The sequence below is a fragment of the Mus caroli genome, chromosome 8 (genome assembly GCF_900094665.2).
Source record: "Mus caroli chromosome 8, CAROLI_EIJ_v1.1, whole genome shotgun sequence".
Taxonomy (NCBI): Eukaryota; Metazoa; Chordata; class Mammalia; order Rodentia; family Muridae; genus Mus; species Mus caroli.
This window is the reverse complement of record NC_034577.1, coordinates 32,809,109-32,821,383: the sequence shown is the minus strand read 5'-3', so window position 1 is coordinate 32,821,383 and position 12,275 is coordinate 32,809,109.

Sequence of the window (12,275 nt, the reverse complement as noted above, 5' to 3'; positions counted from 1 at the left end):
AAAAAAAAAAAAAAAAAAAAAAAAACTCTATCACGAGGAAAGTTAGGACAGAAACCCAAACAGGGCCAGAACCTGAAGGCAGGAGCTGATACAGACGCTGTAGAAGAGTTCTGTTTTGTGACTTGTCCCTAATGGTTTCAAATAGAAGCCAGGACCACCAGCCCAGGGATAACACAACCCTCAATAGGCTGGACATTCTCCCATCAATCATTCATCAAGAAATGCCTTATGGGTGGAGCTTATGCGGGCATCTACTCAACAGAGGTTCCAATCTTTCAGAATGTGTCAAATTGACTTAAAACTAGTCAGCAACATGCAACCATTTGGTTAGGCTGCCAGATAGTAGTTTTTTTACCAAATACCATAAAAGTGGTGGATGGAGAGAGACAGCATAGTGAGATGCTAAGTGAGAGTGGAGGAACCAGAAAGTTCTCTAGAGTTTCCCTTCTCTGAAGTAGAGGGAGGATGGATCCCCCATAGCATACAGGCCACATATAATAGATTGGAATTTGAGATCTTGCAGAGGATCAGTGAAGGAGATAATAATACAAGCCCTTTAGGGAAAACAAACAAACAAACAAAAAAACCCCAAAACAAACAGTATAACCTACTTAGTGAGAGCAAGTAAGCAGGCATATTTGAGTTTTTAGGGGTCTAGTAGCATCTGGAAAGCTGATTAAAATTTGTCTCTGGATGATTAATAACTTTTAGAGTCTTTGCTTGTTCTCAAGGAGACTATGAACTTAACCTCAGTGAACAACAGGAGGGCAGCCGGTTTAACTATAGAAATCCTTTGAAGGAGAAATATTGCTTCCAATCCAGATAGGTCTTTGCAGAGAAGGGTTTGTACAGGAAAGGAGGATGCGGAACAATACAAAAAGGGTGATACCATTTCAGCTTTTTAAATGAAAGAATAGAAGTCTTGAAAACTAAACTAAATTGAAAAGCTTAAAAACCAGATTGTCTTTTTCTTAAGGAAATCTAGTACCCAGTGGAAAGGAGAAGAATTCTAAGGTCACAACATAGCTAGGAAAGTAACGTTGATTCATATTCAGGTTTTGCAATTATTCAGAATTGCAGAATATAGTATTACCCTATCATATATGTTCAATATACATATACAAATGTATATACATACATACATGTGAATATATATATATATATATATATATATATATATATATATATATTTCATATTTTGGGGAGGGGAAATGTTTCTCTTTCTTTCCTTATTTATTTTTATTTACTCATTTTACATCCTGATCACAGCTCTTCTCACCTCTCTTCCTAGTCATATTCTTATATATACCTCTCTGCATTATCTCTTCCCTTTCTTGAAAAGAAAGGGAAACCCTATGGGTACAAATCCACCCTAGCACATAGAATAGCAGCAGGATGCAATACATCCTCTCCCACTGAGAACAGACAGTGCAGACTAGCTAGGGGAAGGGGTTCCAAAGGCAGGCAATAGCTTTAGAGAAAGCCCCAATTGTAGGGAACCACATAAAGATGAAGCTGCACATCTGCTACAAATATGTAGGTGGCCTAGGTACAGCACATACATGCTCTTTAGTTGGTGGCTTTGTGTCTGTTAACCCCCACAGGCCCAGGTTAGTTGGCTCTGTAGGTCTTCTTGTGTAGTTCTTTTCTCCACTTTTCCACAAGTCTCCCTGACCTTCACCTAGTGGTTAGCTGTGTGTCTCTGTGTTTCCATTAACTGCTGGATAATGCCTTTCAGAAGACAGTTACACTAGGCTCCTATCTGCAAGCATAGCAGAGGATCACTAATAGTGTCAGGGTTGACTCTCTCCCATAGGGTGGGTCTATAGTTGGGCAAGTCATTGGTTGTCCATTCCCTCAATATGTTTCATCTTTAACCCTGTACATTTTGTAGACAAGCACATTTTTGGTTGAAGGCTCTGTGGATGAGTTGGTGCCTCTGTATCTCCACTGGAAATATTTCTTGGCTATAGGAGGTGGCCACTTTAGTCTCCATGTCCTCAGCTGCTAGGAGTCTTAGCTGGGTTTACTCCCATAGACTCCCAGGAACATCCCCTATCCCGAGTTTGGTTTATCTCAGAGATACTTGCCTACAGATTTCTGTTTGCTCTCCAAGCCCTCTCCCCCAATCCCAGCCCTCCTCATGCCTGATCCTCACAAGTTCCCCTCTACACTCCCCTTACACCCAGTTCTATTTCTCCATCAACCTTGATGTCTTTTTAATATCTGCTTCTGAATGAGATTCAAGCATCCTCCCATGGGACCTCCCTGTTACTTAGCTTCTATGGATCTGTGGATTGTAGTATGATTATCCTATACCTTATGATTATATTCACTTGAAAGTGAGCACATACCATGCATGTCTTTCCCACAGGATTATATTTTCTAGTTCCACCCATTTGCCTTCACATTTCATCATGTCTTTCATTTTAATAGCCAAACAATGACCCATTGTGTCAATGTACCACAGTTTCTTTACTCATTCTTCAATTGAGGGACTTCTAGGCTATTTACAGTTTCTAGCTTTTATAAATGAAACTGATATGAACATAACTGAACAAGTGTCCTTTTTGGTATTGTGGATCATCTTTTGGGTAGATGCTGAGGAGTGACATAGTTGAGTCTTGAGGACAAACTATTCCCAATTTTCTAAGAAACTTCCAAACTGATTTCCAAAGTGGTTGTGCACGTTTGCCCGCCCACCAGCAATGGAGGAGTGTTCCTCCTGCTCCATAATCTCAGCATCAAGTGATATCACTTGAGTTTTTAATATTTGCCATTCTGATGGGTATAAAATGGAATCTCTGAGTCATTTTGATTTGCATTTCCCTGATGAATTAGGATATTGAACATTTCTTAAAGTGCTTCTTGAGTGTTAGAGATTTCTATGTTGAGAATTCATATTCAAAACTCAAGTCCAAGTGGATCAGAGACCTCAATATAAAATGAGACACACTAAATCCAATAGGGATTTTGTGCCTTGAGCACTTTGGTACAGTAGACAACTTCCTGAATAGGACACTAATAGCTGAGGCACAAAAATCAACATTAATAATGGAACCCTATGAAACTGAAAAGTTTCTGTAAGGCAAAGGATATCTCAATAGTTCAAAACTTCAGCCTATATAGAATGGGAACAGGTCTTCACCGACCATATATGCAACAGAGGACTACTATACAAAATATATAAAGAATTCAATAAATTAGTCATCTAGAATCCAAATAACTCAAATAAATGGGGTACAACAATATTTTTTTTATATTTCAAAGTTTTTTGTTTATAACAAAATTTACTTTTATTTATTTTTGAGACTTTCAAGATAATCAAGCTACCCAACTGCAGAAGTCCTAGGTCTGTCCCATGCAGGCTTGTCTGTTGACAGTTCAGGTTTTGAGACCCTCTATTGGCTCAACTTGGCAGATTCGGTGGGTTTTCTTGTGGGAACACACTCATTTTGGGTTGTATTTAATTTTTTGTTTGTTTTTTGTTTTTCAGAGAAAACTCATGCTTGGTACAGCGAACATGATCAAGAACCCACTACTATGATTACAGATATGGGAAATGGGCATAGTATCAAACTGGCCTGTTTCATATCTCTGCTCTCAGGCCTCTTCAGAGTTTTTGTGTAGTGGTCAGTGGTTAACACAGAAAGTCAAAGCTGAACAAATTGTAGACAATAAGTGTCAGTAGAGCGTTCAGCACTAACTGAAACATCTTTACCACTCCCTTTTTCCTGCCAATGCTTAGAGACCATTTAAGAAAGATAATAACAACCAGAGATTGGGAGAACCAGAGATTGGGAGAAACCACGCAAAATAGTAACTTCATGTACTAATGAATCACAGCAGCTGTGGTTGTCTGCACAAAATCAGGTAAGGAAACATTCTAGCATGAAGGAGGAAGGCTAATGAGCTACCACTAAGCTGAGTTGACAGTCATAGTTAATTTCTGAGAAAAGTATTGTCAGTTAAAAAAGATTTGTTCTACTCCGTCCTTCCTCTTTCAGGGTATTTCTGTCTCTCTGTCTCTATGTTTGCCTCTAACTTTGTCTCTGTCTGCTGTCTGCTTCTATCTCCCTCTCCCTGTCTCTGTCTCTGTCCCACCCTCTCACACCCCTCTCTCTCCATCTCTCTGTCTGTGTCTTCTCTCCCTGCATGTGTATGTACTTGCAATGTGAATACAATAGGTTCTTGATTCAATTTGTGTTGGTAGGTATGATGGAGCAGACCTTAAATCCAATTAGAAAACAATTAGTTACTTTCATAATATTCATGCCACTACTTCTTTCGTGGGCATATTTTGACAGGTACATTGTTATTCTAGCTCACAAGGTATATAGCCCAGTAAGATGTTAAACTCAGAGTGACTGTTTTTGCTGGAAGGAGACACAGACAAGGCCAGGGCAGTCAAAGTTCCTAAACTTCTACCTCAGCAGAAGAGTTAATTGCAGTTGTTGCTTTCTAGAGGAGTGAGAATTAATAGTATTCACCAGTGAATCTCCTAGTATCTTGCTCAACCACCAATGAATGGATTTACATCCTTACATGTCTTAAAAACTGGAGTCAATTTTAAAAAAAGGATATTAAGTTGGGAGGGAGTGTGGTAGAGGAGTCTGCAAGGAGCTTTCTGGGAAAAATGGAATATATACATATATATGTATATCCATTCATATGTATATTCCATATGTATATATATATATATATATATATATATATATATATATTTCTCAAAAAAGTTATTTTTAAAATCTTGACTTTTAGCCATGGCTACTTGGACACTGGCTTATTTACAATGGACTCATCTTTACAAATACCATTACTATCCTTACATGAAAATGTAAACCATTTGTGAATTCAAAGGTTATAAGAGATCAGTATTAAGAATTTATTTAAAAATTTGAATTTAAAATGGTTTGCATTTATGGGACACTATGCAATGTTTTGATACATGTACATGTTTTATAATATTCAAAACAAGGTAGATGTGTCCATTTCCTCATGCAATTATTATATTCTTATGCAATCTTTCAAAGTCCTCTATTTTTAGCTTCAAGAAACATAAAGTACTTCATCATTACCATCATCCTCTTGTAAGAGTCTGTGATTCTTCGAAGAATAATACCCCAGACTCAAATATTATACAAAGGCAAAGAGCACTTGTTCTGTAAATATCCAGCATCAGAAGTCTACCATTTACCAAGATGGAGACCAAGAAGTGGGCTTTGAAGGCTCATTTTTAAGGCAGATTAGGGAAATTCCAGGGAGGAGTAGGTGACCTTTATCCTGATTGGTTGTCTCTATCTCCAAGGGTATGCATATTTCTGGGATTGGCTAGGGCTCCAGTGACTTTCCAGAGGGAACCTACAAACTGTTGCTGACTCATCTGTTTTTGCCTCAGGTCTCATGACAAGGCAGCTCCTGATTGCAGAAATTTAGCCCAAGTTCTCTGAACTACTAGTTTAGAACCTGTTATGGAGTCTACCTGGCTTAGTCCACTCAATCTCTGTCACTCTGTGGTATAACAAAACAACAGAATGTATATACTTTAAGGGTACCTTAGTACCTGTTTAAAATTTCCCCTATCTATCCTTCCTCTTTTGACCTTTGACAATCAACTCCTATGAAACTATTTTAGATTTTATGTATGAGAAAGATTATGTAGCATTTGTCTTTTGATCCTTCCTTTATTTCACTTAATTAATTATCCATTAAATAGTATTTCATACCTTTTGTGGCTGAAAAACATTCTATTGACTATGAAGGCCACTAAAGCCAAAACCAAAACAAACAATCATTACATTGATGGACACATATCTCAATTATATCTCTCTTCCTGTTGTGAATAGTGCTATAGTAAACATGAGAGTGTAGATGTCTCTTCTGTATAATTATTCCATTTCCCTGATATATGCACTCAGTAGTGAAATTTCTGGGTTCGTATTATTTGTTTATTTATTATTTTGTAGAACAGGATGCTACATAACTCAATATGTAGCCCTCCAGTCTTGGCAGTCCTCCTACCCCAACCTGATAAGTGCTTGTATTATTGGTGTTAGCGACTGTGCTTGGCTCAATTTTTTATTTTTAAAATGAATGTTCATATTGTTTCCCATAATGGCTATGCTAATGTGGATACTAACCTACCCTGCAAATGCCTCCTAAAAGAACCTCTGATCAAATCTAAAATTTGTAGAATGTGAAATATTTTCTATTATATGATAAAATAAGTCTGGATTATCTTCTTAGATTATCAACAAAATTTTGGTACAATTACTAACTAAGATTGATATTTTAAAATGTATTCTGTTGGTAAAGAAAGACAGATAAGACTAGATAATGAAGCTGGAGACTTTCATGAAATTAGTAGAAAGATTTGGCAAGATAAGTTTGCAGGACCCTGGAGACACAGGTGATAAATGATTAATGGATGCTTTCAAAGTATTGTCATGTCCTTCTTCATATTAGCAGCAAACACATTCATGGACACTAAAAACTATTTATGTGAATATCAATAAGAACACCCAGCAAAACAAATGGTGTGGCGTGCTATTTTCATCGCTCTGACTGACTTTCTTACTCCTAAAAGGAGCCCACAGATTTGCAACTCTTACATCACTTCACTCTGTGTCATCTCCTTAGTTGTCCATCTGTTGGTAGTAACTGGTGCAGATGTCTGTTGCCATTGCTTTTTGGAGAGGTGGGTTGATTGCTGTGGTAGCAAAGGTCATATGTTAGATAGCTGGCAGCAAAAATGACAGAGAAGCTAATGAACATTACAGATTAAATTCTTCCCATATGAAGAATACAAATAGGAGTATAATGGAGGTAACTCTCAATAATTGATAATTCAGAGAATTTTTAACGATGTTTGGAAGCAAATTTAACTATCTCCCCAAGGCAAGATTCAGAGTGGTATTATGTAAGGGTATATAGACAATATTTTCAACTCCCAAAACCATTTCCTTTGTCAATAGAAACCCCCAGAAGAAAAAAAAAAGTTGATTTAAAAATAAATTTATGGAACATACAATCCTGCAGTTTGTTCCTTTGACTGATTTAAATATTCAGAGTCTCACTCCAGCCACATCATTGATGAGCCTTCTGCTCTACAGAAACCCCAGATGGCAGCAGATGTTTAGGAAAACACAAAACAATCTGGGTAGAAAGATAAAACTTTCTCCCACCTAGGAAAAGTCCTTCTTGTGAAAGTTCCATCTATTTTCTTTTTCCACTTCTGTTTCTTCCATCTTTGAGTGTTCTGAGCCAGATATGGCTTTCTAGATACAAGTTCACTATTTGATGATCTATCTCATGGTGAGGTTTAAATATACTTTAAAAAGCATTTATAAAAGTAATAAATGGTATTTTAAAGGCTTTAATTCTATAATAGTTTTAGTTAGAAACTGTATCTATTTTCATCTTAAAGAACAGTGGAGCGGTAAGAGGTAACCTGAGATTAAATATGCAAACTGATTGGTACTAAGTATTGCTATTATATTAATTATGTGTTCCTCATGTAGAACTATTGTGCTAAATAATGGATATGCTAGCCATTAGTAAAAAGGGCTGAATAGTTTCCAAGGTAACATCAATAAGTAGATCAGAAATTAATATCAGATCACTGGAGGACAAAGTAGTACTATTATTTAAATTGATTCTGGAAGAAGGTGGCTCTATCCCCCTTCGTATACTAATAGAGAAACAGAATAAGGACTGTGTAACCTTGGAGTTCATGATGCCATACAAGTTTGATCACTTGGTTTCAACATTATAAAACAATATTGATACATATAAAAGAGTCTTGATATGTAACTAGGGACCTTTCTCATCCTAAGCAATTTTGACTATTACTCATTATTTATTAATTCTTCTTTCCATAACTGTGTTTTCACGAACAGGTTCTACTATTTTAATGCGTTGTATTTATTACCAGTCCACATATTCTTTGAAGGTTCTGGTCATGTTTCTATTTGCACATGGTAACTTTTTACTGAAAACCTCATACTTTGATGTATCTTTCAAATTCCCCATTGTTTTGGTATCCTGTCCTGCAATTAGTAACCAGTATGTTTTTTTTTTTTACATTGATATTCCTTTACATACTTTCAGCAACTGATATGGACTTGACATTCTTAAAATTTTTAATAACCAATTTACCAGTGACCTGCCACCCTTAATTAAAATTATAGTACTTAATATCTTTTCTTGAAACAATAATTCTCCAGTAATCATTTCTCTCTTCCTTTCTTCATCAGACACATTTTGAGGAAAGCAGTTCAGAATCACTCCAAGTGTTGTATTGCCACCTTACCACCTTTCATAATTTTAATTATTAGCCCAAGATATTAATGGATCTTTAGTTGCCAATTCTGCTCTGACTTTAAAGTCTCCAAGATTCTGTCCCCATTCATCTAAACATGGAATGAACAATTCCACCTTCACCTTCCACCATCAGCTTCTCTCGCTTATCAAACCTACTTTTGTCACTGCTTAAAACTTTTTCTTTGTTGCATGTACTCCTCTTACTTTTCCCATTTTATGTTTTACCTTGTCATAAACTTGGGGATATGGAACCTGAAGAGGCCACCTCCTGTAACCGGACAGGAACTCCAGTGAAATGATAGAAACACCAACCCACTCACAAAACTCTCAACCTAAAATTTATCCTGTCTATAAGTAACGCGGATATGGAGGAATAAGCAGAGACTGAGGGAATGGCTAACCATTAACAGCCACAACTTCAGACCCATTCCATGCACAAGCACCAATCCCTGACACTATTATTGATACTCTTTTATGCTTGCAGGCAGAAGCACGTTGTCCTCTGAGAGGATTCACACAGCAGCTGACTCAGACAGATACAGACACCTACATCTAAACAATAGATAGAGCTTGGGGACTCTTATAGGAATAGGAGGAAGGATTGTGGCCCCAAAGGGGATAGGAACTCCATAGGAAGAAAAAGAGAGTCAACTAACTTGGACTCCTGGGGTTCTTAGGGGCTGAACCACCAACCAAAGAACATACATGGGCTCGACTTCTGCCTCTCTGTACATAGTAGTAGATGTGTAGTTTGGTCTTCATGTGGGTCCCAAACAACTGGAAAGGGGCTATCTCAGAAGCTGTTGCCTGTCCCATGAGATATGTTCTACTACCTGGGCTACCTTGTCTAGCCTCAGTGGAAGAAGAAGAACCTAGCCTTGCAGAGACTTGAAGTGCCAGTGTAGGAGACTACCTTGGGTGTGTGTGGGGATGGGGAAGACTCAGAGGAGAATGGTAAAGGGCATGGTGGGAGGGGCTGGCCAGGAGGGGGACAGTGAGTGGGATGTAAACTAAATAACTTAAAAAATAAAATTAAATAATAATTTAAAAAGATTGTCATAGCTGTTTTGTCTTCATTGTCCAGATAACGCCCCTTATCTCTGTTAGATAATAGACTCTTTAGCTGCTTCACTCTGTTTCCCAGAAATCAGGCAGTTTTCCCATTTTCTCTACAACATATGCTCTGACTTTGAGACTCACAGACTTCTCCAGTGCTTAACACATCAAATTATATAAGACTGCCCCAAGTGATGAGTATATTTTTACTCCCTAAGCTTAGGACACTATTACTTTATTTTGTGTGTACTCTACTGAAATCTCAGTACTCATTGAATATCTAAAATTTTCTGCATTTACCAAAAACATTTTTGATAATGTCCCTTGCCATTTCCTGTCCACACTTAGTTTTATTGTTTCTTTTTGTTGCTATTAAAAAATACCCTTTTATATGAAAAATTTCCTGACTTCTGAAACTGAATGCAACTGTCTTATGGTTGAATCACCTCTTACTTAAAGGCTCTGAGGGAATTACAGATGTGAAACCAGTTAACAGAGCACTAATCTAATCTCAGAGACCAAACATAGAGTCATGGTCAGTTACAGAGTTTCTTAACATGAGTTCCCAAAACCTGAATGGAGGTGGTTAATTTCAACGTGTAGGGACAAACTGGAAATACTAAATTAAACAGTACAACAGAAAGCAGGGCTTTCCAATGGGGAAAAGCTGCAGAGTGATGCTTTATAGGTGGTGATGTTTTGAAGGGTAACATAGCCTAATTTATGAAATATGTTTGAAGGCACAGCATGCCTTGCTTTGCACTCTGGTTCTCAACATTAGTTTTGTTTCTAAGGACTCTCCTGCCTCTTTTGTTCCTTTAAAGAGTCAGTAATTCAGATCTTCTGCCCCATGATAGTGACTCACCATGATAGGTATTCTCCATGGTTCATCGGACTATGTCAGCAGTACCTCATTCTTGAAAGCACTAGAACTTGAGAGAAGGACTTGCCCAGATTTGAACAGCATCCTAGAGTCATCACTTGCAACGCTATACTTAACCTTTCTCCCTGTTCAAGAATCACATTGGTGTCTGTTATTTACTAAACGACCAAGTTATAAGCCCTTTGGAAGGAGGTATTATTTCTATTGTGGTATCTCTTAAATTCTACTTAATATAGTATACAGCACAAAGATGAGAATACATAAACCTCTGTCATGAACAAATGAATAGGCAATTAAGAAGAAAAGTCCCTCCACAGAGTTCCTTAACTATAAAATTAGTATAATTTTTCCTGCTTGAATATAATGTAAGATTCTCCTCCATTAATAATCCTTAAGGGTAGATACCATGATTTTCTTCTTTATGCAGAAAATTACTCAGTAAATAACTAATTCGACTCTTTTATTAAAGCACTGAAATCTAGAATGTCATAATTTTAATCATTCACAATGGAATGTAGTTTGACTCTCAACTCCAGAGTCTTCTGATCTTTAAATTACTTTTAAAATATGAATATAATCAGATTCTAAGGAGAGGTTAGAAAAATATGAATGATTCTGATTGTTGAAGTGCTTATTAAAGAGATATATAAGTTTTATATAAATTATTTTGTTGAGAGAAAATGAAACATGTAGCAAGATTGTTTAACCAATATTCATTTCATTTTGAAAACAGTTTTGATATCATTTAAAAACAAAAGAATGGGTAACAACACAAGAAGGCTCAGCCTAAACCAATTATTTTTTAGATAATGTTAATAAGGAAGAATTATTAGTTTAAGACAAAAATGTAATGGAAATTCTGTTTTGATAAGCAAGTTTACTATATTGCAACTTAGACACATGTTATTCAAAGAACTTTTTGTTGACTGTTGAAGCCTTTCCTTGAAGTAGGTACAGTCTATAATATTACATATATTTATTAATTATTAGCATAATCATCATACATAATCATTTCCTACTTTTGTAAGGTTGAAGAGAAAATAGAAAATAGTTTTCTTCACTATATAGAAAAGAAAGCTAAAAGTGTAGTAGGTGGTGTCTACGTTTTGGTTTTTGCTTCTGTAAACCTGATATAAGCTAAAATCATTTGAGAAAAGAGAGCTTCAATTGACATGGATAGGTAGGAAAGATGATGGGGCATATTTCCTATTGTTTTCCTGGTTTTTGAGATTATAATATAGTTACATCCTTTGCTCCTTCTTTTTTTCCCTCAAAACTCTCTTATATACCTCTCATTGTTAACTTTCAAATTCCTGGTCTCCTTTTTAAAATCTTTTTTATTATATCTAATATAGAAAGATCCAGTCCACCTTAGGCAATGCCAATGCCCATCAAGTAGTCCTGGGAAATATATAAAAGCAAATTTAGTAAGCTAGTAAGTTTTCCTCTGTCTTCTGCAACAGTTCCTATTTCTTGGTCCTTGCCTGAGTTATTGACCTGTTTTCCTATGAAATATTTTCCTACCAAATTGCTTTTTGTCATGGTGTTTTTCACAGCAATAGGAATGCATTCTAGGACATAGATTAAAGCTTTGCCAGGTTGTAATATGGATGTTCACGTGAGAAAGACTTTCATGTTACCACACAGAGATTGTATTTTATAAACCACAATGTCCTATTTGGTGGAGGATATTATAACATATTTTGTATTTTTGTCTCTTCTTTCAAGGCTCAATAGATGTCAAATTCAAAGTAGTAGTATAGTTTGTAGTTAGAATGTCCCCCAGCAGTCTATACCACAGAGAAAGATCCACAGTTAGTTGCTATCAGCAGGTGGTAGAGTCCTTCAGAGGTAGGAAGTAGCCAGATGTGTTTATGCCATTGCCATTGAGAGTACCCTCAAGGAGGAGGGTGATGGTGATCCTTCCTCTTCTTCCTATGTGTTCTGTGTCCCAGCTATGAAGTGAGGATCCTCTTCTGCCATAAAGTCCCCATCTGTTTTGCTTCAGGCTCTA